Source organism: Centrocercus urophasianus, unplaced genomic scaffold (genome assembly GCF_019232065.1).
Source record: "Centrocercus urophasianus isolate 14NV4802_14NV808 unplaced genomic scaffold, USGS_Curo_1.0 seq_36, whole genome shotgun sequence".
Classification (NCBI taxonomy): Eukaryota; Metazoa; Chordata; class Aves; order Galliformes; family Phasianidae; genus Centrocercus; species Centrocercus urophasianus.
Genome location: NW_024884933.1, coordinates 6,500,263 through 6,523,507, shown reverse-complemented (window position 1 = coordinate 6,523,507; position 23,245 = coordinate 6,500,263). Strand labels below are relative to the sequence as shown.

The window sequence follows — 23,245 nt, the reverse complement described above, 5'->3', positions numbered from 1 at the left end:
GGAGGAGCACCCAGCTCACAATAAAGCTTTCCCTCCAGAGAAATGCTGTCCCCCAGCGCCGTTCCTAAAGCATCACTGAGCTAAAAGCTATTTTTGTATGCATGCAAATGCTTCAAAAGCATTTGGAAGCCAATTGCCTCTCCAAAGCTGTATATGTTCTGCAGCAGCAGCACAAGAGTCTCAGTGCATAGGAGCAGAGGTAGGATGAAGGACTTGCCCAAGGGTTCGTGTGAGGGTTGGATGGCAGAAAGCAAGCAGCTCCACATTTCACAGGGTGCCACGGACACCCTGCCCACACAACTCTGGTCATGCACCCCTATCAGAGGAGGATGCATTATCTCAATGCCTGCCTGGAGCAATGGCAGATAAATGCATTTAATGCTCCACACTGCCTGCATGGTACATAGTAGCCAACGAGTCCTTTTTACTTTCATACTTGGTCAGGCTCTGAGGGCTCTGTCATTCATAGCTTCTTTAAATTTGTTACCTTTGATATCAGTGACTGGTAATACAATTCCCAGGGGAAGAGCATCAGTAATGTTGAGAGTGCTTTCATAATGTTTGCTTTGATTGTCCTGCGATATTTTTGTTCCTGTGGTGCAACCCTTATGGCACTGCTATATAACAGAGTTCATTTACTGAAAGTTCTGTTGTGCCTTTGTAATCTTTCTAGACAGAAGTAACGCCCAGTGTCAAGGAGTCCAAAGTTCTCCTTTGTGGTACACATTTTTCATTTTAGAATCTAACTTTACTTTGCATCGAAGGTTCAGGTAAATAAATAAAGAGTTGAACCAAAGATGTGCTACCCAGATTGGAGATGTCACCAGAGAGCAAGACCAGGACGGGTGGCAGCGATGTGCCAAACTGCAATGCCAAAGAGGTGCTGTCACCTTCCTCAAGGTGGAAGTCGTTCCAATTGCTGGCCTTTACTTGTAAGGCATGATGTCCTAAAAGGACTCAGAGCAACCAGCAGGGAACTGATGGAGCATTTAGATTGGAAACATTGAATCCTAGGGCAAAGAAGCATCAGACTTGAATTTCTTCTGAATTGCAAGAGAAAAACTGTTAGATACCCTTCCTTCTTCTTCAGTATCACTCAGAAGTCATGCATTTCCCCAGACTGAAGAGATTAACAAACAGAGATTAGCATCTAAGAGCTCCTGCTGTAGGCTGTTAGACTGAATCTAGCTCTCTGGGCTTCCTGTACATATTTTTAAGACTCCCAAGTGGATGCCTTGAAATCTTAAAAGGAAACGCGAACCTCATCAAAGCTTTGTTATGCTGCTCTGACCTGTTAAGGTGAGCAGTTATCTCCTCATCGTACCTTTTCAAGGACTTTGAGTCCTTTATAATCGCATTGGCTCTTGGCCTTTGGGGCTTCCTTTAAGAAGATCTCTAGTACTTTCTGATCAGATTTTGTTTCTCTACTCCGTGTTAGAGTGCAAACGAAGAATTATCTAAGAGTAGCATCCTAGGCTACAGGAATGCACTGTGGAATTCCCAGCACAGGCTTCCAGTTCCCACATGTGCTCCACTGACAGCTGTGCTTGCCAAGCAGGGGACACTCACGATCATGTAATGCTAAAGCACTCAGCAGCAAGATCAGCCATGGGTTCTGTCTGTGGGCCTGAAACATCTGCCAGTTTCATCAAGGGTGGGGAGTAAGCCCCAGAGCACTGGAAAGCATATACTACTGTAATTAAACAAGGAGAGTCCTGCTCCAAGCGATACAAAAAGTCACTGAAGTTACTTTCAAAGGAAAAAGATAAATAATCCAGCAGACGGTTTGTTCTAGATTCTTCCCTTACACTTGGTGAGTAGTTGGGAATACCAAGTTACCCAGCACCACTCTGAAAGCTGCTCCATGCACCAAGTGCTGGAGCTTCTCAGTGTGAGGGGCTCCCTGATGCTCCAGGGAAGCTTTTGGGCTTCAGCTGCTGAACTCACCACCAACAGGCACCTAGCAATGGTTTGGGCCCTCTGCTGATCACAGCACAGGTGCTGAACTCCCAGGGGTGCGAGCAGGACAAGCTGTGCCTGCAGGAACGCAGCCCTCAGCAAAGGCTTCCAGCAGCCAAACGCTCAGCTCCGCAGAGAGCTGCGCCTCCTGGGCCACAGGGAGGTTCGAGAACTGCGAGGATAAGGAAGTTTTGGTCCTCAGCGCATTTCTTTCATTAGAAGATCTAGAACACTGCTTTATCACAGAAGCCTAATCACAGAATACAGGTGACACAGAATATTAATACAAAGTGTATCCTAAGGAACATTAACATTTTCAGAAAGCTACCGTGTCCCTGTGCTCCCTTCCAGGAGTACAATTCTATGGCTCTGCGACCCACAAGCAGCTCCAGCCCACACCTCACAGCACTGCACTCACAGATTCACTTCCCCAACTCCTTTTAGCCTGCAATCTGATCTTTCCCAGATGGAGAGGGCTGTCAGACACCGTGAGAAGTGAATGGTACGCTGGATATCCAGCCCTGCCCTGCCTCAAACTCCCAAGGTAGAGCAAGAAACTTGGCTGCCAAAGATACTGTTGTTATTATTTGCAATGAGCAGAAGGGGTGCTACAACCCGACTACAGCAGAGTAAGTCACCTTCGGTGTAATACATCAGTCTCAAATCCACTGCATGGGAGCAGCCTGGTGACTTTCTAGCAGATGACAGGACACCGATAACCTCAAAAGCCGCGTTATTTAAACAGAAGAAGGCAAGCTTTGTTTAGCCCTTGGGCTCAGGTTGAATGGATGACAGATGTCGAAGCTGCGACCAATTAGATTTTTAAGCAGTGAGAGCACATTCATCAGATATGGAGCATTGGAGGCTGTGGCACACCAGTGTCACCAGCTTCGTGCTGGCCAGGTGCTGGGGATGGGGAGCAGTGTGCAGGGCTGGGATGTGGGTCTCCGCTTCTCAGCCCCCCATGGCTTTCCTCTAAGCTTTACTAACAGACACAGACCATTCACATGGCAAGGCATGAATATCTCACCTAGCTGCTGCTGGTCTCAGCTACACACACACACAGAGCAGTATCTTCCGAGACATCCCAAAAAAGAAGCAGTAGTCAGAACATCCAGTGCCAGACATGGGAATAATTAAAGTTTAACTGAAGTGCTTTTAAGTTTGTAAATGCTGGGGAAAGTGAGCACGGATCAAAGGGATTTTTTTCAACTTAGGCATTCATGCATCCAAAGCAGTACCTAAGAAAGTGGTAACTCTGAGGAATGAAAAGCTTATGGAGAAGATTCTTTGAAATCCCAGGACCAGAAATGCCCTCTGCTACCCCGACTGTGAGCTCCGTGCATTTCCACATTTACTGCTTTTCCTTCCCCCCGACTTGCACACACCATCTGCTGCCAGCCCCTGCAATCCTCACCAGCAGCCCTTTGGCTAGACAAGTGGGGAGGACTTATCTCATCAAGGTGATATCAGCAATGCTCACTGAAAAGCAAAGCACAGCTTCTCACATGGCAGGGATTCATCGCACCGACCAGGATTATAAGGATTACAGGCGCACACCATTGTAATTTTGTGATATTTGGGTGGCAACAAAAGCAGACCCAAGAATTTGAAGGTAAGTTCTCAATCTTTTTTTTTTTTTTCCTTTTAAGATAGAGACACAAGGAAAAATGAAATCTAGAAAGCATTGTCAGCTTGAATGATTTTCCAGGTTCTTGACACTGAACAACCATCATCCCTCAGAGCACAAGGCAGGCAATAAAACCAATAAAACTAATAAAGGAAAACGGTGTGGAGCTTGACAGATTTAGCTGTCCCTGGCATGTGACAGCCTCTTTTACCATGCAGGCAAACCAAAGTTGCATCAGACTTGTCCATAGGGTGAGACCTTAACAAAACTGTTAAATTCCACAGGTGACTTTTCTCATTACCTGCATTTCTCTCAATGCTGAAAACCTGATGAGTAGCTTTAATTACCCACTGAAAGTTGGAATCCTTCAGTCTGTGCTGTGAGCCCACTCTAAATGCTTTGCAGTCTGTTACCAAACTCCAGACTTAATCTATCCAAGAGCTTGTTAACATTTCCTCTGTACACTCACTGAGTAAATGAGCTTTTGAAGTCACTTATTTACCTATAAATTACAACAGTCTGAAATCATTAACAACAAAGCAAATTGTTTTAATTGATCTGAACTTTTTTTTTTTTTTTTTTTTTTTTTTTTAAAACACAAGGCAGGAACTTTGTTTCTCTATGACCACACTTTCTAAAGAGCTCAAATTGTGTATTAATTGCTTGGAGCTAAACGTCCTTAAAACGCTCTGAAAAGCTGCATGGCTGAAATGATTTGCTAAAGCCAAGTAAAGGTTCAGAGATCTCATTCCTAAATACCCACTTCCAGCTCAGTGCCCTCCTGCCACCTTAATAATGGCAGCCTCTGCCAACAACAGCAAAGAGGCAATCTATAACAAACAAGGTGCACTGCCAATTAGTTCCTATTCAATTTTCAGTTCAGTTTGGCTGGAGGTGGTGGTTCGGAGGAAATATTCAATTTATGAATAGTTTTAATGGTGTATTTCAAAGTTCTAGGCACAGGTAGGGTCTCCATCCTTGCTGATCCTGGTAGGGCTAATCACAGCCCTAAATGGGTGCTTCAGCTGAACCTGACACTGGAAATCACACATAATTACACTGATTAAATTTGCTGAAAACATGCAGCATTTTGCTACAGAAGTATAAACATAAGCAGGTGAAAGGATGAAAAAGCTGACTGCTGCTCAGAATAAAATGCTCAGGTGCTAAAAACATGTGAGCAACTGCGTGTATTGAAAGAGCAACACTGACTGTCACACCTGCTTACTGATAGCTGTAATGAAGGCAGAGAAAAAATGGCAGAAGGAGGACTCAGGAGTAGAGCTGCAACCTGCTGAATGCATCGAATTACTTGTGTATATGTAAGAACAAAACAAGATGGAACACTGTAGAAGGACAGCTGGAAAAAAGCACCAGTGGTGCAGACCATCTGCATGTTAAGAGCTGGGATTGGACAAAGAAACAGGGAGATCAAGTGGGGCAGTGCATTAAGACCAATGGAGATAAAAGCAGTGGCAGCATCAATGGATATTCTCACTGCTTCCCTGGGAGCCAATTACTTAAAGGAAATGTAACCAAAGAGATGGCGAGAGAGAAAAGCAAACCAAGATTTTTTGTCTTCCCTGCATAACATCAACATTTCAGAAGAACTACAGCAATTCTAGAAAGAGACTCAATCACCAGCACCTACAGACACAGTGCTGCTCATCTGAGGGAAGAAACGAGAACAGAATTACAACAAAACCTGGTAATTTCACCAAAAAGTGCCTCCACGTTACACGCAGCATGTGAAACAGATGCACTTCTTTATAGCTGTCTCTTGCTGCACAACATGCTGAAAAGCCACTGAAATAAAATTGCTTGGTTTTCAATTTTAAAGCTGCACTTAACCAAATACTATCAGTCTTCAGCCCTATTGGCAAGGAAGAGCAGCAAATTACCTGTTTTTCCTGGAGCACCTCAAATCACAGCAGCCATCCGACTGGTCCCTCGTTACCTACAAGTCAACGCTGATGAATCGCTTTGAACATCCTGCCTGCGTGCTGCCTTTTGGGGAGGCATCTGAGGTTCTTTGGATGGTTTGGCTGATTTACTAGCACACAGAATCAGCAAAGCACCCAAAATCCACAGAAAAGAAAGGTGGTTTTGATGGAAAACACCATTTTCTAGGTATCCTTCACCTGGAAAACTCTTTCACAGACATCCAAGCATGGTGTGCCTTGGTCTTACAAAGCAGCGTTGCCTTCATCAGAGGCAGCACTCCACTCTCAGACCCAAAGTTATACCGTTTCCTCTATGGCAAATGAGCTCGTGGTGAAGACGAGACAGAGCTGAACACGTGTTGGAGCACAGAGTGCTTCAGCAGCCTGGGGGGAACCCAGGGCTGCTTCCCTCAGCCCAGGGGTAAATGAGGAGGAGGGACAGCATTTGCCTCCTCCCCATAAACATGAAGCTGCAGCTGAATACGTAATATTAAGCCTGACATGGAGAAGCTGTGATGCATTACTCGCCCTGCTAAGTTTAATGTACAATTTAGAAACATATCACCACAATGGAACAGAGAACATCTTAAATAGCTCTGAAGGGTATTCAGCTCAGGCATCGCACAGAGTTAATGTTTAAGAGGAGCTCCCAGCCCAGTGGCAGAGAACCACCCCACGCCAAACAATCTGATTTAGATGCGTCTCAGCACTGAGGCACTTTAGAAAGAACTCATTTATTTTCATAGGCCAGATTTAGGCTTTGCACTGTTAGCTATTACCTTGCTGTCTGATAACCAAAAGCCATCAGATCTGAAAGCCTTTATCCTCCAACTGCTGCTCGGCAGAACAGGCAGCCTGAACCTGCACCTGAGAACTGCAAATGGTCCCAGTCTGCATTCACACAGCCCTACAAGAGGCATCACCACAAGAACTCCGAGACCACAAACCACCCCAACCATAGCACAGGAGGCAGCAACACTTTGGCTTAAAAGGTAAGAGTACCGGTGACAGCCAGCTTGCCAAAATATTTCAAATACTTATCTTGAGAAAAATGTGATTTTTGCAGTGCTGGGGGAGTCATCTGCCCAGTCTGCTATGGAGGGATGGTGTGAGGGAGGAGCACTGCAGCTGCTTTTTGGTTCTGTTTCAGGAGAACTGCACACAGGTGTCAGACCTGGCAGAAGGAGATCAGAATCCAACCCCTCTATGGCACAGCAGAAGCCCTGAGGGGCACAGAGCCCAGCACAGCACTCAAGCACCAGCGCAGGGCGACCATTTCCCACCCAGCTCTGAGGCAGTGGGAACAGCACAACGGCTGCCCCAGAAGCAGCTGACCTCAGCCGCTCTGACTTCAGACAGCATCACTCAGAATTGTCTCCTCAAGAAGAGAACCCTTGTCTCAAAACCAGCCTACCTGCAGCACCCCAGACATCAGCCACGTGGAGTGCAAAAGCAGCATTAGCAGGGCTGATGTGTTAATTTTTGCTCAGTATCCATCCACAGGCCTCTCACAATGACTTTCTGCAGGCCAACTGTGCGCTGCCTCCGCTACCAAAAGAAATAGGGGTCCATAACTGATGCAGCCCTATCCTACCTGTCACACCTGGCTACATGGAGTCTCCTGACCTGATAGGGGTTTTAAATTAGGAAAAATCCTCAGCTCCTTGGACATCCTGAGGATGCCTGCTATGCTCTGCTGAGAGGACAGCTTGGTTTGGATGCTGGAACCTGCAGAATTCAAACTCCTTTGTAGCCAAAACTGTCCGTTTGCTTCTGCCACAAATGTTTCTGGTGTCCCAATGGTCACCTGGCTCAAAGGGCAGCAGTGCTTTGTAGCAGTACTCAGGCCATCCTCTTGGCAGAGGAAAACAGCCTTTTTGTTACAGTATGTCCTCTGAAGCATGCTGGCCCTGGGAGAAGAGCAGGATGATGTCTGTGCTGGGTGGCTGCTCATTTTGCATGAGCAGAGCTGGGGCTGCAGCACTGCTGGGCTCACACACTAACAAAACAGCCTGGTGTTCTTCATCACGGTTAGCTCTCAGCATCGCACACCCTGAAAGCATTTCAGCAGTACTCAGTGTGCTGAGAAAGGAACTAGGGAGATGGGATTCCTGTGGACAAAAATAGTTTAAAAGTTACAGCAAAACAAGACTGTTGGAACATGGAGTCCTCTTTAGCAGCATCCAGCCAAGCAGCAAGAACGAAAAGGAAATAACCTATAAATAATACACAGCAAATCTGCTCTGATCCACTAACCCACTGTAGGGCAGGTTTACAGTGAAGAATAAAAAGAATTTAAGCTTGATTGTGATTTAGAAAGAGTACAGCATCAATGTATGTTCCTTGCCCTGGTTTCGCAGCTGGAATCAATGGATAACAGACTCAATGTGATGGAAGACCAGTCCAACTTTCTGCTCATGGTGTGTGTTTTGGTTTTTTTTTTCTGAGAAGGGAAGGAGCACACAGCTGCCAGCTGCACAGGAAGGTCTGTGTTCCACTGGGTGGCTCTGAGAAGCACCTCTGGGGCAGACGTGATCCTGGATGCTGTGACCAAAGCACAAAGAGCATCTCCACCAGCACTGAGACCTCCTCATGGGAAAGGAAAGCAAACAGAAGTATGTCACCATTTATCAACTCATAAGAGCTGCCCTGGGATAGGCAGCGCATGTAATACTCATGTACTAACAGGACATAACATCAAACAGAATATGGGTTATTAATTCCCATTATGGAATAACTGATGTTTCTTTAAAGTAATGTGACAGGCAAGAAGCAAGCTCACCTTTCCCATAAGATACAAAGCCATACTCAGACACTACTGAAGCTTTGTTTTGACTATAAGGAGGTTCTTCAGGATTGCCAACAGAATGTGGCAGAAGGGGCGTCCTCCTAAGATGGTAACGTTTTTGCTAGAACGTCCTTTCTGACAACATACTGTTGGTAAAGCTACGAGAGCAGCTCTGTTTTTACTTAAATAAACCCAAGTGATAATTATCTATATGGTTTGATTGAATACAGAAAAACGATGACCAGTTTTTCTGTGCCTTGCAAGTGTTGCTGGATGCCTCAGTTAAGAACTCCACACATGGGATGCCCCAGTCCCACACTGCAACATCACGTCCTCCCACACTCTGGCACGTCCAAACGACATACCAGACACCAATCAGTCACTGGATAAAATGTTCTGCAGATCACATCACACCTGCTTCGCAGAAGAACTACGCGTTGCTCTTAGATGAGCCAAGAAACGTGGCACTTTTGCCTTCCTATATCATTTTTACATTGAGGTACAGCGAACAGGAGACAGTTAACTGAGCCTTAAATAATCTCATATTTAATTCCTCTATTTTAGCAGCTAGCTGCCTTTGATACGAGCAGAGGCAGCCAGCTCTGAGGAGCCATTTGCTGGGTTTTGCTTAAGTGCATGTTAATAATGCATTTTGCGTGTGAGGGATGGCTATTTGAAGCACAGCCTAGAAGCTCGATTGCACAGTTAGTGCAAAAGGAAACTGCAGGATGAGCAGCACTTACATGAATTTTAAAGAAAAAATAATCATGTACACAGCTTTGGCTTAATGAACAAATATTTCTTTTTGTTTGTTGACACGATGGAAGTTCTAGACAATCAAATCAATTGCCTCTATTACCTAATTTATTATGCCAGAAACCTCAAACCTGATATATCTTCTTTGCTCCTTCTATTCAGATTTCCTATTTGCATTTCCTTTAAGCCTAATGGAGAAATTTTGAAGAGCAAAGCTACCTGGAAGGCACAGAAAAGTGCAGTCCAAGATCAGCTAGCTGAGGGACTGCAGCTTGTGCATGGCACAGGACCTCAGAAACACAGCAGTTTTGTTTTGCATCGTGAGCTGGGGGAGCAGAGAGCAGCACTGCGAGGGATTGGCAGAACAGATGCAGAAAAGTTCATTGTGTTTCTAAGGGAAAAGGCAAAAAGAAGACCTGAAGCTATTTTGCTGTGGGTATTTCTGGAGCTAAGATCCAAGTCCAGATGACAACTAAAAATAAGATGGCATTTGAAGCAGCTGTGAGAGAGCCCCAGCCTCATTCCCTATGAGAGGAGGATCCCACAGCTGCCACAACCCATAGCCTCAGTTCAAACAAAATCTGTTTGCCTGTAGATTTGCTACAATCTGATTCCCATCTGCCTATGGAAAACATCAGCCACCAATGGAGAAGTGCCCAGACTCCGGGCAGAAAATGACCCAACAAGTTCATATCACCAGCAGTGGGCTAACAGATCACCTCATTGAGATCATTTGGATATAGGAGGGGGGTGTAGGAGAAGAGGAGCATCCTGGAATTAGGAGATCTCCTGCATTTTGGTATTGGATATTTCTTAAGCCAAAAAAAACCCAAAATCTCATGTTCAAACCTTACCTACACTCCGTATGAGAACACGTCCAAGCTCATAACAAAATATTCACTCAAATTAAGCACTATATTGCATTACTATAACTTTTTCTTTTCAACACAGATCAGCTAATTTTAGATGCATTGTATTTCCAGTTTAAGAAAGTTTAAATAGACAATATTGTCTGGGTTAGGGGATGCCTATGAACGCTAACAATAGAGACCATGCATCTCAACTCACCAGAGTTTAAACACTGATTACACCCAGGGATGCTTGGAAGTTCCCAAGCAAATCACAGTTCAAGTCACAGGGCTTCACTCCTCCAGCAAGCTGCAGGATAACCACAGACTCACTAAAGAAGCAAAAGAGTTGTGCCATGACCACACTTACTTACACCTAAAAGTAACCCTGTTTCACTAATCTGGGTTTAGATACGTCTGGTGAGCACAGCGCTGGGAAGCAAGAGCTCCATTCACCAGGGCTGCTGTGACCAAGTATTTATGCAGTTTTGCAAGAGTAAGACCACTGTGTTCTACCTCTATGAGACAGAAATTTGAACATAGGTGGCAACTGCGCACAAGATCTAGCTCTTCTTAAGCAGATTTCTGCTGTCCTTTAATACTTGCATTCCCCTACTCACCCGCTGTTTGCTCGCTTTGGGGGATACCACTTCGTTTTCTCACTTGCATTTGAGAAACACTTAAAATTTGCCTGTACTGCTGCTGAATTCACCTTTCTGCCTGCTACTATCGGCGAATCTCCCAGTAACTGGCTTTGGTACAGCTACAAGCAGCATACATCACAGACCTATAGATGGCACATGAAGCTCAAATGACATCCTGGATCAGACCTGCAATACCGTCACTTAGCAGCCCAAGGTAGGCAGACTCCATGTTTTCTTCCACGGCCCACAGCCACGTACAAACACAGCTAGCAAGCATGACATTAAGCCTCTGGATATTCCTTCAAAATGAAGAAGAAAGCCATACATGTTTTTTGGTAAGAAGAGTTAATTTCCAGTCTGAGCATGTGGGAGTATGCCCCAAGGGAAGGGAGTAATGAAGCCCCAGCATTAGCTGCAAAACAAATAGATAAATCAAAGTTTCAATTTGTTCCATGCGAGCAAATGGGCCACAGTTGCTTAGCAATTCAGGGAACATTATTGCAGGCTCCTCACACACAGCTACAAACACTACCCAACTGACTGCCTTTTTTACCACTTTAGAATTAAAATAAAACTTACCTTCTGGTGACAGCAGCAACTCCACAGCCAAAGGAAGATGTTATTTTCATGCTAAGTTTGAAATCCTTTTCTGCCACATCACCAGCTCACAGCTGAACAAACTGGCAAATACCTTCTTAGAGTATTTTCAAATGCAGTTCGCATGAGAACTAACACCACGTTTCTTTAAGAAAAAGCCCTTCATGTCAGCCTCACACAGAGACACAAAGCCCACACTCCAAAGCAATGGACATTCCATCTGCCAAGCCTTCCCCTGAGAGCTGGGTGCTAATCAAGGTCAGGGCTTATAAAAGGAGTCCCACAGCTGGGCTCTGATTGGAGCAATTAGAGCTCTAAAGCCCTTCAGGTGCGGAGATCCCTGCAAAGCTGGAGGTGTTTGCCCCCTCCAAGCAGAAAAAAACTGCACTATTTCCTGGAATCGTAGCACCACTGGAGCTGGAAGGGACCCTTAAAGGTCATCTAGACCAACTCCAATGCAACCGACTGCAATGAACCAGTGAGCGCCGTGGCTGAGGAGGGCACTGTGGTCACTGGACTGCTCTGTGCACGTCTCTGCTGCCTCTCCCAGCTCAGTGTTCCCTTCTTGCAGTGGCTTTGCAGAGCCCCACAAAGCAACACCAAAAATAATCAAAGCCAAAAAGGTTCTAACTCATCCTAAAGCCAAATGTTCATCCAAACTGAGACAGCCAGATTTTTGTTACACACTCCTGTGTTTTTCTGATTACAGGAGCCTGTGCTAAACATTTCTGAAAGCTCTTTTGGCCCCAGGTAATTGATTGCTAATATCCTTTCTGGGAAATCGGTTTTGGGGGTGGGGGACTCCGTGCAGACAATCTCTGCATTTGGCTGGCAGGTCTATAATGAAGAAAGGCTCCATTATTGGAGGGTACTGTAATCTCTCAGTCAAATCCGAAATCACAGAAAAGCATTTCCCCTTAATTCAGTTTAAACACTGAACTGTTCCCCAGGTAATTAATAATGTTTGCAAATATGCCTTCTTTGAAGGAATATTATCGTAGTTTCAGTGACAAGCTCAGACTCTTTATTCCTCTTTATAATTCTTAACATCTACTCAGGCAGCATTAATTGGATTCAAAGCAATTACACAGCAGTCGTGTTGGCCACTTTACATCGCGTCGCATTCTGTTCCGTGCTGCTCCACGTCCCAGCGCCGCTTCCCAGCCTCTGCCCCATGGCAGCACCAGACCTCCATCAGCTCTGCACAGTGCTTCTCTGGACACTCCAGGAGCACAGAAGCCCAGATCTGGCAAAGAAGTCCAAAAAAGCGGATGGCTGCCTCTATATGCTGCTGACCCATTTCTCAGGGCTCAAACAAGGACACTGCCCAGTTATTTTGCTGATGTACGGACCTGTGCACAGAGCCAAGCAAAATAAAGCCAACACGAGGGCCCGATGGAAGCGTGCCTGGAAACGTCTGGAGCAGGGACTGCTGAGAAGGATGGAACATTGGAAGAACATCAGCGTGATGCTCCATTCACTTATTTAATAATCATGAAGAACATCCAATATATAATCCAATAGAATCCAGGGATCCTGGCTGCTGCTGGGAACAGGCAGCCAAGCTTTGCCTTACAAACTATGCTCTATCTTTGGCTGGTTGAACATGTGGTTTTTTTCAGCGAAAAATTAGCTTTAAATTGAATCTACATCTTTGTAATCAAGACCTGCTGCTTTGTTCAGGTGTATCTGCTCTTTTCTCATTAAAGACTCTTGAACAAAAGCAATTTTAATAGCAAACCTTACATCTAGCATCTACCTACTCACAGAGCTGCTGGGCAAGGAGTGCTGCCCGAGCTGGCGAGGCCACCGGAGTCCTGAATGCTTCCCGGGATTGGAATGAACAACCCAACAGGGGCCTCTGGTGGCTGGGATGGGGACACGGGGTGGGAGGAAGTGGGAATGGAAGCCAGTGGGAAAGCAGCGGTGATGGGCAAAGCCCACATCAGCCACACAGCGACCGACAGGCGGGGACCCCAGGGCCGTGTGGGGCTGTTCAGTGCGCCTGGCACTCAGTTTGGAAATCACACCATCGTTTCAGGGGGCTTCCAACGGTGACACTGCACATATGACAAATGTCAGCTGAGCAATAAACAGCAGAAATTTTAAGTAAAAATGAACACAACGAAGTATTCTTTAACCGTGTGTAGTTTTCTGCGCAATACATTTTGTACCTTTAGCACAGGTTGCAACTGCTGTGCTTTGCTGTTCAGCTCAGCAGAAATGAGGTGACTGGAATGAAGGAGTTGAGGCCAGGAGTAGAGATACAAAAAGAACTGGGAAAACATGAAAGACAACGTAGTGCTGAAAGGAAGGGATTGCGAGTGATTCGGTTACAATTTTACACCACACCTTTTACGAAGCCCAGCTCTGTGCCACACTGACTGCTTGCAGAAACCACAAGGCACCATATCTGCTATCAGCTCTCCGACTGCCCCCAAGAACACATAGATCTCCTTTGGCTGCAGTTTCCAGTGTCAGTTGTGCACCCGGTTCAGAGCCAGGATCTGCAGAAGCCGCTCCGTTAGAGTTAATGGGCTGCTCTGCCAGAGCCTACTTAAAATTCCAGGCAGCGCTAATTTAGTTTTAATGGGCACAAATTCAATTCCAATGGCTAAAGTATGCAAATAACAAATAAAAGGGAACCCCTGCTCCAGCAGATGCCGGAGGGAACACGAACAGCTCTGAGCTCCCCACCTTGGCCTGAGCCGCTCCCCACGTTTGGGATCCCGCAGAGCTGGGCTCGGTGCTGTGGGGAGGGGGCTCAGCCCCGCACCGCCAGCTCAGTTATTTATTTGCTGATGAATGCAGGGCTGACACCAAAGGGCCCTCGTAATATCGAGCCTCATTAAATTTTAATCAGGGCATCTCAACGCTCACTCTTCAAGACTGCGTGAGCAGGGAGATCCTGCGGGGGAAGCTCGGGCAGGGCAGGGGAAGGGCCTTACAAAAATCCTTCCCAAAGGCAGCAGCTTTGCCCGCCAGGGTCACCACATCCCTCTGCAGTGCCTGGTGCATTTTGTCTCCCGGCTTCCTGTGGGAGGGGGCAGCGATGGTCCTGGGCAAGGGGCGATGCCTCCAAAGTACGCAGAAAAAGTGCTGAATTAAATATCTTCGTACCTTGATGCATTCAATCCAGGGCAAAATACCATAGGATATGCTGAGTAACAGCTGCCTAATGCAGATCTCTCTTTCAAAAACTTGCCAAGGCAGCACAAACTAAGAGTATGAGCACCAAGACTTTGCTTCCTCCACACCTCTGGGAAGCTGCTAACGAAGCCAGTAATGAAGCTGGGAGCACAGCAGGGCTCAGGACAGCAGGCAGACAGCAGAGGCACTCCAGCCACTCCAGCAAAAGCTGCTCTGTGGTACCAATGGTCTCCATGCTCCCTACCGGACAGCAGCGGTCCCTGCTAATCCCTTCCAAAGCACTGGGGTCACGTAATCCTTTCTTTCTTTGAACTCATTTACTCCTTGGCAAAGGCTCCTTGTGCCACCAGAGGAGCATTACAAAAACAGTGATGGATGAAGGACTCCACAAGGATGCTCAATGCTGCCAGGCCAGGAAGGAAACTGCCGGCGATGTGCTGCAGGGCAGGAGGGATGTGAGGGCCTGTGGGACAGGACGAGCTGCGCTGTGCACCCACAGCTTCACTAAGGGAATGAAGAGCTCCTGGAGGGATGCATCGTTCAGTACTTCCGTGACCACTGCTGCCATGAACAGCATTCACAGACATTTTCAGCATCCTGACAAAAATGAAAATTTACATGGAGTCACTGAGCTGAAGTATGGGAAGCGGGGGACCACTTACCCTGACCTGGTTTCTGCTCCTCTCCTTGACACTGACGGATTTCCCAGTGCAGACATTTCTCACTCCATAAAAAGTGAAATCCGAGCGGCGCTGGGCATTATGCTCATGTAACCCCTCCACGACCTCAGCAAAGTCCTTCAGTGCAGTTCAGATTGAAATGCTGACACATTTTCTTTGCCTCTCACCTCTAAGGAAACCCATTCACTGTACCATGATGTTCCAACTGTCCCAGGAGCAGCTAAAGCTGTGCATGCCCATGTAAAGCACACAACGCACCACGTCAGCATCATGCCAACAACAAGGGCGTACCTCTGTCCACAGTTATCACAGGGCAGAATGGAAGCATCTCCTTGCTAACAAGAAATAACAATCTGCAACGTGCAGAGAGCCTCAGGCACGGGGAAATGGAATGCTATTCACGTTCAACATAGAAAGCATGAACAGAAGAAATGCGCAACCTCCGTGCAAGGCTGGGATGGAGAACGGAGCAGGGGGTCCTTAAAAAGAGCTGCAATGCATTAAAAAAAAAGAGTCTGGGCCTTCTTACACCTCTGTGTGCACAGTGTCATTCTTCCAGCTGTGGGATGAGCATTATCATTTTCAAAGATTGCCTCTCCCATCCTTCACATCAGCAATTTCAGCTGAAATCTGAACTCACAGTGCTGTTTCTATTTATAGGCTCATGTTCTGTTTGAGAAATAAAGGCGTTAACTTCCAAAGCAATACCCCGGATACTGGAAGGTGGAATTTCCAGAAGAATTCATCTCGAACAGAATGGATGCAGTTTGCCTGAAATTTAATTTTACAACTGCTGCAAGATTGCCTTCCAAAGGAGATCCCCTTAAAAGGCCTCTTCAAGTCACAGCAGCAGCTCTGGACTTTTCACTCCTGTACATCTGAGTTCAGAAAGCCGGCAGCAGCCCACGCTGACTGACTTGCCAGACTGACTTTGGCTACTACCTTTACTCTGCAAACAGCACTGCGTTTTTGGTGGCTTTCCTTGAGAGAACACCGATCCCACTACAGGACAGCAAGTGGCAAGTCCTGATTTGAACAACCTGCGTTAGAGGAGAAAAGAGAACACACAGCTTTCTCCAAAAGAGTTTTGCCTCCTGGGGGAGAGAGCACTGTGGACAAAGGCAGTCCCTGTGCTGTGCTCAGCATCAGCAAGGACAGAGTTAACACTGTGTGTGCAGGTGGGTGAGAAGCGACTGTCCCTAAATACATTCTAATGAGGCTCAATGCAGGGGGGGAAGGCAGCCCAGCATCAAGATTCGGTGAGGGCTGAACTCATCTCTGTGGCTCAGTAGGGAGCTACTGCAATTCATTACTTCTCAGTGTCTGTATTTCCTCGGAAGGAAAAACAACACAAAGCCCAGGGCATGGGACTGGTGGAGGGGGAGTCCCCTGGGACACAGCAGGCTCCTCCCACCGCTGCCTTAAGTTTCTGCGCCAGCCCAGCCGAGAGCACCCAAGATAATCTGCTCCATAACTTTCTCGATGCAGAGAGGGGAGCAGCAGTCACCTTGAGGAGGCCGTGGCAGCGACAGACAGCAAGCAGTGCAGAAGCAGGCAGTGTAAGGGTGTCCCTGGCTCGGGTTTCCCATATGTGCAGGTAAGCAGAGCCTGCAGCGAGTCACTGGCGACTGCGAAAGGCACTCGGAGGTGCCATGCTGTCACTCCAGCAACAAAGAATAAGTAAAAGAAAAATCATCGGTTCCTAATTACATCCTGACGTCCCTACGTTTAAGCTTTTAAATCACAAGTGGCATTTCTGGATCAATCCTGTTCTTTATTGGAGAGTTTAAGAAGAAACATTTGGTCTCCAGGAGTGCTTGGATTTATTCTGATCTGTAATTTGACAAGAATCCATTAAAATATCCTGGAGGTTGCTTTACCCCCCAAGGAGATATTTTAGTCCAAGGGCTTTTTTCACAGCTGCCTTTTGGCAAAAATGTAAATGGAAACTCATTTTAGAAGTGCAACTGCTTGTAATTAGCAAGCTCCAAAATGCTAATAGCAGCAGCCCCTTTTTCCTCGGCTCCTGATTAGAAACCACACCTGAGTGTCTTCAGGGAACCAGCAGTGTTTCCCTGTGCTTCGGGCACATCCCTGAAACCAAACGGGAGGCAGAGCAGTGCTGCTGGGTCACCTCCAGCTCTCCCACAGATCAGCTCCGTTCTGAGCACCCTCCCAGAGCCAGCAGCCTCACCCAGGCACGTTTTCCCATGGCTTTCTTCCATCTGTCTGAGTGACACCGAAGCTCCGATCTGAAGCAGCCATCCTGCACTGAATCTCAGCTGTGCTTTTTATCCCCCAAAATTCTCACCACAGGCAGGAGCCCAAACGCACACCGTTGCACTTCAGCATCCCTACAGAGAACCGTTATCTTCAGCACGAATGACCCAAAGCTGTGAGCGCTCCACGGCAGCGTGCCAAACAAAAAGCAGACCTGCAGCATCGTTTGCACCAAAGCTTCCAAACCCAGACACGCACTATGGGCAGCTCTGAGTGAAGGTCTGACTGCCACGAGTGTGCGCTGACAAGGTACAACAGACTGCAGTTACTTTATCTATTTTCTATTCTATTTTCAGTTTAGAGAATTTTGCTTTATTAACTAAATTGGGTTTGAGGACCATTACAGCAACCTTCCTCTAACCTCAGCTCTGAAATTCCTGCCCAGCAGCACTTACCAAGAAGATGACAGAGTGGGCCTCCAGTTTTTGGAGGGCAGCAAGTTCTTCAAACACATCAGCACACCAAATGAAGAGGTTCTTTTCTTTTTTAGGAAGGAAGAAGGCTGGAAATAGGAATGCGTGAGTCCTGAGTGAGTAAGCAAGTTTCGCCACCATTGGGTGCTAGAAAAGAAGTGGCAAGGATGGCAGGATGTGCAGGATTTTAATGCATTCTTTCTTCACCTGCTTTGCACAGGATTTGGAAATCTCATTCACCACATGAGTGAGAAAAACAGTTTGCCCAAAAGCATGGTTTGGCACTTTTCAGTGCAGGTCATTTTCTGGAGACTGCTGACCTTCTCAGCTTTTCTGCATGAAACAACTTTCCATCACTAATCAACTAATTCATTAAGCTTCTAAGAGGCAGGTCAAAGCCTCTCTAATTTGGTCAATTAATCAAGTTGCTATAGCTCCGTTCAGTGTTTGGGCCCTGACAATACTTTCTGTGACCTCTCTGACCACATCTCCATCCCTCTGCAGCCCTGGACCCACTGCATTATTCATTACCAACTGGCTGGTTGGTCACCACCTGCGCCAAGGAGAGCACCAGCAATCACAACTTGGAATTCAAGTTGCTGCCAGTGAGGCTTAAAGCTGAGAAACAGGAAAACTCCAGCTGCCACTTCACAAATAAGGTGTTCGAGGCAAACTTCAGAAGCTTTTCTCCCTTGTCCCAGGGGAACATAAGGCCAGCTCAGTGCCACTTAACTTGTCTTCCTGGAGACATTTCTGCAGGTCATGCCAGCAGCCCCCTGTACTCTCATACTGCATTTATTTCCGCAGGGACACCTTGCTGCTGACAGGTCCTCACACACAGGAACACAAGGACAACACCGTGCAAGGGAAAAGTCAGGGAACGGAGCTGCATGTGGGCTCCTGTTAACCCAGCACCGCCCCTCCCTCACCTCAACACTGCCGCCTTTCTACAGTTAATGACGTTCCACGCAGCACATCCTGCATGTAGGCCGTACCACCACTGTGGCCCATTAAGGGATGGTATTTTGGGATGTCATCTCTCTGAAACATGAGTTGTGGTGCTGAAATGCAGTCACTAAGAATGTAGAGTCGTTAAGGTACAAATGTTCCCCCAGCACTTCAGACAGGGTGCTAGACTGCTTTGATGGACATGAGGCTGGAGCCCCAGCCCACAGCACTGACGTGACAGCGCTGATGGATGCGCGCTGTGCTCTGCGTTCTGCAGGATGCTTGCAGATACTGCATGCATACATATGCAGTCTGGAGAACTGAGCCAAGATCAGAGATGCCTGGAGAGAAAACAGGATCCTATTAACTTGGGCTGAATTCATTTTACAATATCACAAACATTCATTTTCAATGTAGGTGTTGTTGGTTCTTCTATGCCATGGATGCAGTTTTAAAGCATATGCAGCAGATTTGCCCTACCCTCTAGCATAAAACATCCAATCTGTTTTCTGGATAAAGTCCTGAAGTTGGAAATGCCTTCCTTAGGGGTATAAAAGGAGAGTGACCTCCTGCTCTCGGGTGATTCTCTTGTCAGGGAAAGAAAATGCTCAGTTCTTCAACAGGTTAAAGGTGCTTCTCCCTGCGCACTGCTGCAGCCTTTGAGCTGGCATTCTGGCATTTAATTCAATGCTGATCTTACTTATAAGTCAGATGCATAAAAGAAGGCTTTTAAACTAAGTTTGTTAGCACCCATTGGAATCCACAGCTGAAAAAGGCAATAAAATTCAGAAAAAGTAACAGCACAGCCCTATTCCAAAGGATCTGATCAGCAATATTCACTAGGAAAAATAATTGAGAGTCAACACCCCGAGTCTACATGGAGATCCAAGTGCAGATACAGTCACAAACTATTAGTTGAAAATGAGCTTCTTTACAATAACTGCCGGTAGAGCCCCAGTAATTAATTGTTTATTGTGGTGCCCTTTGTTTTGTGTCTAGGCAAGGAACACATAAAGAGAATGCAAGGCACAGGATGATTACAGGATGAAACGGGCATCAATCTTTGTGTGCTGGAACCTGGCACCCTTCAGTGGGAACAGCCTGTGTCGAGTCAGCTTCATTAGGTGCTGTCTAGAGCCAAACCCTCATTTGTTTGCATCAATAATACATTCAAAAGATTTTTCTAATTTGCAAATGAGAATTCATTTATTGGTCCCACAAGAAGAAAGAACTGTGACCAGAGAAGCATTCTGTGTTACAGGTTGGATGCTAAACTGGGACTACTTGCTGAAATTTGAACAATTGTACTCCATTATAACTGTAAATATTAGCAAGATTTCTCTGCTTGCCAATAAGTGAGTGTTAAGGGATTTGATTCTAAGGAATAACCTTAAATACAAAGTTAAATAACAGAGTGAACAGGTATGATTTGTACGGGGTTGCCAGACTGCCTGCGGGCAGCGCCGCCCCAGGGGCTGCTGCTGGTCCTGCCCGGCAGGGCACCCCCCTTTCACAGCCCAGCACTTTAATGCCGAGAGCTGCAGAGCTGCCCTCTCTCCTCGTGCCATTTCAGAGCCCTCTGATTCCCCCCGAGACTCCTGGGGCATCAAACATTAACAGACAAACGTTATTTTGAGCACGCAACACCACTAAAGTTCAAGATATTTTGCAGATGGATTTTATGATCTTTTTAATCTACTGTAAAGCCCAAATCCTGCCGTAAACATTCTGCGGTGTGCTCCAGTTAACTGCTCATGCAGATATAAAGCAGCCTTTTCAGCTCCCTGCTTGCACACGACCTTGCAGTCCCCCTGCCCCATGTCACACAGACCTCGGGGGGCCGGCTGGGAATCAGATAAAAGGATTTCATTTATTTTTGTTGGCATTGTTTTTACAAAGCTTTCTTTTTATCGACAGCTCAACTTCAAAACGCTTTCAGATGCAAAGCAAAGCGATGGAGATCAGCAGATACTCAGAGCACCCCGCTGAAGGTGTTTCCGTTCTGCCCAACTGTTCCTGCAAAGAAACCACCTCTAACCTCAGCGCCTCTGCAGAGGCCCTCAGTGCTGCCCTGCTCAGAGCCCAGTGAATGTGAATGGTCACCAGGAAGGGATGACACAGCCAGGGCAGAGACTGCTGGAAGCCCCGCGGCTCCTCTTTCCTCCTCATTTTTTTTCCTCCTTCTTTTTTTAACAAACACTGTGTCTAAGTAGAGCTGCAGGCGGCGTGCTCTGCTTAGAGCAATCCACGGAGCTTCCATGGACAGCTTATACCCTTCTGCCACCATTACTGCTGCCCTCCTCTTATCAATTTTATAGCAGTATCAGTTGAGTGGGACAGCTTTAATACATGCAAATACAGAAGGCTGTACTTTGTTCTAAAAAAATATCTGAGCCTCCCTAAAAAGGGCACTTATGTCCAGAAGTCTCCAAATGAAAATGATAGACAGCGAGATGCATTGCTCCCTATTTGTTCCTATCTGGTGCTTATCCATTCAAACTGTAAACACAACTCCAAGCTGTAATTCTGCTGACTTCAGCTTACAGGTGCCACTACCTACTTCAGCTTTTGTCTGTGACAACTGCCCAAATGCAAGTGCAATTAACAGGCTGCAACCAAATCTCTGCTCAATCCCCTCTCTGAGACTCTTCAGCTTCTGGCTATAAACTCTTCACTAAAGCCAGGACACTTTTCCACCTTTAACAGTGAAAGGACTGTGATGGATACGTTCTACCAACTTGAACCTCGCAGATTGGGACTGCAATGGACTGGCAGCCATTTTCAGAGACGCTGTGAGCTGCTACTGGACTATCCAATCTGAACTTCTGCAGTACTGCACAAGATCTGCTTGCTAAGTGGCAGGGCAATGGATCAGAGCAGCAACAGTTGCCTTGGAGCCAATAACTTCAAAGGGATGCTGGAGCAGGGCACGGACACGGATCGCTCCATGATCCAAATGTCGCTCCACGTTCCTCAAGCATAATCCCTATCTGGACCGGCACAGGAGTGGTGCACTGGCTGCTTTTTTTTTCTTCCCTAAAAGTACTGCAGCTGGACACAGGCAGAATATTGAAAAATATTTCTACATGCTTCACTAAAATGACACCCAGCACTTCTCCATTTTGCATCACAATTTCCAGCCATCACAGCACAATGAACTCCCAAGCACACGGGGGTTAGATTAAAAAATGATCATATTGGCTTTCTACGCTTTCCCCATTTTCTGTCTAATGCTATTCCAGTGTACGACAGGAGGGAAAAGCTTTGCAGCTGATGAATGCAGACAGGCTGATATTAAGAACTGTGGAAGTTTTGTCAGCAAGAAACCATCAGGCCATCAATGCAATATGAAAGAAAGAACACCTGGAGCTCTCCAGAGCTTTCTGAGAACACAACCGTGGCAAGTAAATCCCCCTGTCAATATCACACTGCCAAAGAGAAATATTCATCATTACCACTATTCAACTTGGTAAGATCAAGCACTGTTGAGAGCACAAATCTTGTCTGCCTTGTAAATTTGATATCCGTTTTAGATAAGACCGCTTGAACATTTTCTCATTTTCTCTATTTATGTAAGCTGCTTTCTTCACAATGAAATTATACATATTTTGAGGCATCCTAAAGTGAGGACAAACTGCTTGGGGAAAAGGCTGGCTGTGCCGTATGCACACACCTGTGCACAAACAGGGAGAACGCTGCCTGCACCCCACACTGCAGGGGAAGTCCGGCAGGAACAGCCAGCTTTGTTCTGCTCCCTGCTCTTCCCACCCTTCCTTTCAAAGGGTTTTGAGGATTTCCATGAACTGAGGTCCATGACCGCTCTGGCCAACCCGTCCCGCTGTGGGATCGCCCGCCCAGCCAGTTCCTTTCTTACGTTTCAGAGGAATTCTCTCTTTTTCAGCTTGGGCCCATCGCCTCCTTCCTCCAACAATCCATCTCCACCCTCCTGAACTCCTCCCGTAGTCGGGGAGTAGCAGATTGTGATGTGATGAGGAAACAGGAGCAGGTTTCTTTACTCATCCCCATTTCACAGTCACATGAGCTTCGGTACCATTACTGCTCCATAAAAACACGGAGCATGGGAAGTGTGTACATGGTAATAGGTTCCAAAGGGACCAGACGGTGTGATGACAGCGAAAGAATTACTTTTTCTTCTGGTTGCTTTCTGCCTTCCAAGGAGATGACGAAGTGCTTGTACATCAAGAGGCAGCTCTGGATGTTACTGCACTTAGAAAATCCGATGCCGTTCCTGGCATTCTTGCTTACAGAAATCACCCTATGTAAAAGGAAGAGATTTGCCGCTAGCAAACTCGCCTTTTGAGTCCTGATCTAAAAGCCACATGACATATTACCTTCTGCCTCGTTTAGTACTCCTACAAATTCCTCCAGGCCCACCGCTGTTACTCTGCATTATTTTTACACTTCTCTTCTGTAGCACAAGTTTAATTAGAAGTGCGACTTCGGCTGATGTATTCCCCAGCGAGAAGGGGCTGATGCATGTATGTGAGGACCTGATTATGCAGGAAGGGAAAGAACTGCTCGGAGAACTTCTGACTGCACAGAAAAATTAATTCTTCCTTTCTGCAGAAGTTTATAATGAGAAAGCTCC

At 46.5% G+C, this 23,245-nt stretch overlaps 1 protein-coding gene and 1 long non-coding RNA gene across 2 annotated transcripts in view; one reads left to right on the top strand and one right to left on the bottom strand.

The window, feature by feature from the left end:
• LOC122167333 (calmodulin-binding transcription activator 1-like) overlaps positions 1-23,245 on the bottom strand; it is a 124,925-nt gene that overhangs the window by 5,558 nt on the left and 96,122 nt on the right. The gene's annotated exons all lie outside the window — the stretch shown is intronic.
• On the top strand, positions 3,448-8,570 carry LOC122167285. Its single transcript, XR_006171001.1, has 3 exons — positions 3,448-3,574; positions 6,378-6,524; positions 6,683-8,570. It is a non-coding gene; the product is annotated as an uncharacterized LOC122167285 (long non-coding RNA).